The 5,093-nt window shown below is 24.9% G+C and overlaps 1 protein-coding gene across 1 annotated transcript in view; it reads right to left on the reverse strand.

Moving 5' to 3' along the window:
- The window catches only part of LOC108687914 (N-acetylneuraminate lyase-like), a 16,901-nt gene that overhangs the window by 1,574 nt on the left and 10,234 nt on the right, over window positions 1–5,093 (reverse strand). The window lies entirely within an intron of this gene.

Consider the following 5,093-nt stretch of genomic DNA (forward strand, 5'->3'; position numbering starts at 1 on the left):
CTTTGGCGCTGCCCTGCCAACTATTTCCAAGTATTCAATCAGTTCTTTAGGAGTGGTAGGCTTGAAGTACAATTCTGGTAAGCAGAGAATAGAATCCACGTGCAGATTACTTGCATGTTTCGCCTATAAATTATTTTTGTTTTATTATTCAATTGAAAGCGGGATGAATGTTATTCTCCGCTGTCCTCTCCATATATAATATACTTACAAGTTCAATAACATTGGGAAGAGGTGCGCCTCCTACTTGAATCATTAGGTGCTGCTTTGTTTCTTTCACTGCCTTTACCCAGGCTTCGATAACAAGTTTCCTTTCAGCAACAGACATTGACGTTCCTTCGCCACTTGTGCCATTAACTATATAAAAAAAAACAAAAAAATAAAAAAAAATAAAAAAAAAGATAAAAATACGTAAAATTATTATTTCAATTTAGAATAATTATTATATATTGTATATTTTTTTCTTTTGTATGGAATAATCTCTTATGCAAAACTCTTGTGAGAGAATTTAATATAATGTTAATAATATTGTTAAATATTATATTAGTCCGTCATTGAGATACTTCCAATGAAATAACAATAAAACGTTTCTAACAAAAATTTGTTGATTTCTAATAAAATAATTAATTGTAAAAAAAAATTTGTAAAAATTTGTCCATTTTTAAATAAAAGTTTGAAGTCAAATTATGTATTTTTTTCTATTATTCTTTTTTATCATAAAAAGACGAAGCTATTAATACCTATAATATTATGTGCCATTTTGTTTATTTGATCTCAGAATAAACAATTATTATTTATACAACATAATTCATGATATCTATTGTCGATACCTAAAGTAACAAGATCATAGGAACAGACATAGAAATTATCGAAACATGTAAAGAAGAACCAAAATATATATAAGTGAAATACGTTTATTCGACGCTATTTTTTTATATAAATATATTTTTATTAAAGTAAATGTTTAAACTACATAGCATCTTTTATAATACAAACTTTCCAATAAATTGCTATGCGTAGATTCAATTATAATATAACAACTGCAATGTTTTATGTTTGGATTTCGCTTTAAGTCGACGATAGATTCGTTATGTTGCAAGTATTAAATGAATTAGCTGGAAATCAAATAATCCAAATGATATATAACGCTATATCGACAAATTTATCTTTTTATACAAAACAGAAAAATATATGATTTTATTTTAAAAATATTCAATTTGACTTTGACTTTTTATAAAAAAAACAAATTTGAAATTTTTTACATAATTAATTCTTTATTAGAATCAAACAAACTTTTGTTAAACACATTTTTTGTCAACCTATAGGAAATATCTTAAAAAGTATGGCGACCGATCATAGTCATTTTAAGATATAGGAAAAGCATCTTGTGTGTATATTTTAATAATTAAAATTAAGCTTAAAGATAATTTACCAAGTAAACCTTTGATCCCTTTCTTTGCCAAGTATGTTGCATATTGCGGTATAATATCCAAATTGAGAGATCTGTTAAATAAATATTAGGCAATAATTTAGTTTAATATTTTAGATTATTAAATTTTATGAGAACACAAGTTATAATTACCCATCATTATTGAAAGAAGTAAATACGGGAACAATAAGACCTCTGTAAGTATACGGTAATCTCTGTAATCATAAAATTAATTTACTATTATAAAACATTTTGTAATTTATTTTATTTAATTTTACATTAATGGTATATATGTTTTATAAATATTTATACAATTCTTTCTCTATTAATTTGCTTTATATATTTATTTTGTTTTCTGTTTAAGGTGATTCTTTAGTAAATCGAGTTACCATAGAAATGTCTAATTTTTTTTTATGAATTTAAAGTGTGCAAAATTCTACAGTAGATTAATGATGAAATAAAAGAGAATTATGATTGTAATGATCAAAAAAGTAATAAGATTTCAACGTTTCTATTTTGGAAAGATATTTATGTGAATAAACTTGTGCATATCAATTTATCTCGAAAAATAAATATAATCTCTTATTTTCATTCGATGAAGATCCAGTTCTTGAGATGTACTATTGTATGTCCATATTATTTCATTAAAATATACACATTTTAATATTTTATTCAAATTATGCAGTTATTTGTAATTTTGGATGGGCCCTGGTGAGGCTAAATTTTCGGTATTTTACTCAAGAATCAATTTAAATAATAAAAACAAATTAGATGTAAAAAAAGTTACATGTCGCAGCTTTTCAGGTAAATTTCTATTTCTTGTTTAAGAATTTTTAAGAAACTGCAACAAAATTATCTAAAAATTAAAAAATTTAAATTTCTTTTATTTCCAAATGTTTTATTCATTAAAAGAACAAGAATTTTGAAATAAAATGTAATAGATCTCTCTAATTTAGATTTATGTATACTGTTAGAACTAAATTATTTTTTTATTTTAGATTTTTATTTAGAATTTTTTTTTATTTTTATTTTATTTTCCTTTTATAATTTTTATTCTTATGAGAAATTATGTACATAAGGAGATCATAGTATAAACAAGATCTAGGAATTTAAATCGCTGTCTGTATTTCTTATATTGGGAAATAAATATTACAATATAAATTTTGATATATCTTATTAGGAATCTTTTCGTACAACCGTTTTTACACAATGACTGGCATTTTAATGTGATACGATTAGATAACTTCTGAAATAATGTATGGCAGTGACTTTAACTTAAGAATTCATATGATTTTAACAGGATCAATATTTATAAAAGCAATAACTTGATAACTCCAGTTAAGCGTATTTTTTAGTAGAGATACGTGTCTTTTTTATTTTATATTTATATTAATTATATAAATCGTATATAATAATTATTACAGAATGACAATTACGTTAAATATTTATATATAAATATTTATATATTTTTTCATTATATATTTTTTTTATAATTTGATTATATTTGTGTAATAAATATTTCCGTGAATATCATATACTTACGGACATTGTGTTATAAGCGCGACACTAACGTACACAACTTTATGAAAGCACCGATGCGAAGAGAAACTAAGCAACAACTAAGACTGATGTTCACAATTTCTTCTTATATTCAAGATCGTTGTATGTCCAGTCTTTTAAGATGTTATAATAAACCAATCACAGAGCTGTATTAACTTCTTGAAATATTATGTAAGATTGTTTTGAAATAAAAACGAACTACGAATATAACCTTTCTTGTCGAGTGCTGATAAGATAAATTTTGTTTGCGAAAACCTGTTCTGCGGGAAGTTGTAATATTGTTATTGGATAATGTTAAGTTAAAAAGATAAAAATTAAGTTTAAAAGTTAAAAAGTTAATTAATTTTAATTTAATTTAGATTATATTTTAGATTCTTAATTTTTTGACTTAATTTAATTACATTTTATTGGTAACTATTAACTTTTAATTTGATTTTTTTGAAGTTAATCTTTAGATATAAGAGAGAGATAATAATTTTATACTAGAGTAATTTTATATTAGAAATTTAAAATGCCTATTACGGAGCTGGATCTTCATTGCTTTAAATAATTCAATCTTCAATTGCTAATATACTTATTATTACTATTTATTATCAGTTTTAACATCTTTATAATATAATGCTTGATGATAATTATTAAAAAAAAAATAAAATTGGTTGTCAATTTAATTTATGATTACTAGAGTAGTTTTAATTGCGTTTATAGTTCGGAAAAACAATTCGGTGCGCAGTTCAAAAAGACTACAATATGGTATACGTGGGTCGTTTGATAAGTTTGGTAAATTTCCATGATATATAATACAATAGTGCTACAATCCATTTGATGACGCGACATCTCGAAAGATTCACTCTTCGAACCCCTTCAGGCCAAATTTCAGCCATAGTTCACGTTTGGTAGTCATTTGAAGTAGACTGTCTCAAAGTCTGCAAAATACTCATTGAGTATTTGCGACAATGACTTTCTCATTTGACGAGAATTTCTTTCCACCGAGCCAAGTTTTAAAGTTTGGGAACAGAAAGAAGTCACGGGGCCAAATCCGGAGAATAGGGTGGATGAGGAATCAATTCATAGCCAATTCGTAGTTTTGTCATTGCAACGATCGACTTGTGGGACGGCGCGTTGTCTTGATGGAAGAGCACTTTTTTGCGCGCCAATCTCGTTTCAAATGACTACCAAACGTAAACTATGCTCTGGCTGAAATTTGGCCTGAAGGGGTTCGAAGAGTGGATCTTTCGAGATGTCGCGTCATCAAATGGATATTGTAGCGCCATTTCATGGAAATTTACCAAACTTATCAAACGACCCACGTATATGATATATATGAAAGTACATATATAGTGTATATTAATTCAGGATTAAATTATTTAAAGCAATGAAGATCTAGCTTCGAGCGTAATAGGCATTTTATTGATTGTGTTTCTCATATATGCGGTCTAAAATAAAGATTTTTAATATTGTTAGTAATTTTATATTGTATAATTGTTACTTGTAAACAAAAATAATCAGATTTTTCAATAAATAAGCTGTGAGAAAGAAAAAATACAAAAAATTATGTAAAGTAATCAAACTTTTTCTTATTATTTGGTCGTTTGTTCGAACCAATTTAACTTTTTAATTATACTATTTTTATTAACTTAACTTTTAATTCAATTAATTTTATTAACTTGTATTTTAATTAAATTAAATTTTCAAATTAATTTTAACTTAACTTATTGTTAAAAAAAAAGTTAACTTACCCAACCCTGCTATAGTTATTCTAAAATTAAATCACGGTATACATATTGATTGTTAAATAACAATAATAGATAATGATTTCTTGTAATTTATTATTAAACTGAACTCAAATTACACGAATCATGTTATTTTTATAAGGAAGACATGAAAAAGAGATATTAAATAAAATCTCATATTTTTATGAATATTAGAGAAAATTTTGATGTTCACTATTTCAAACAATGAATCTAAAGTATTTTCTAAATTTAAAATATTATTTCACATATCCATATCATATAAAATTTTTTTAATTTTGAGGCATTTTGTTTTATATTCTTTTTATCATATTTTTTCAATATTTATGTCGCTTTTATATGAACAAGTATTTTCCTTA

This window comes from Atta colombica, unplaced genomic scaffold (assembly GCF_001594045.1).
Source record: "Atta colombica isolate Treedump-2 unplaced genomic scaffold, Acol1.0 scaffold220, whole genome shotgun sequence".
Classification (NCBI taxonomy): domain Eukaryota; kingdom Metazoa; phylum Arthropoda; class Insecta; order Hymenoptera; family Formicidae; genus Atta; species Atta colombica.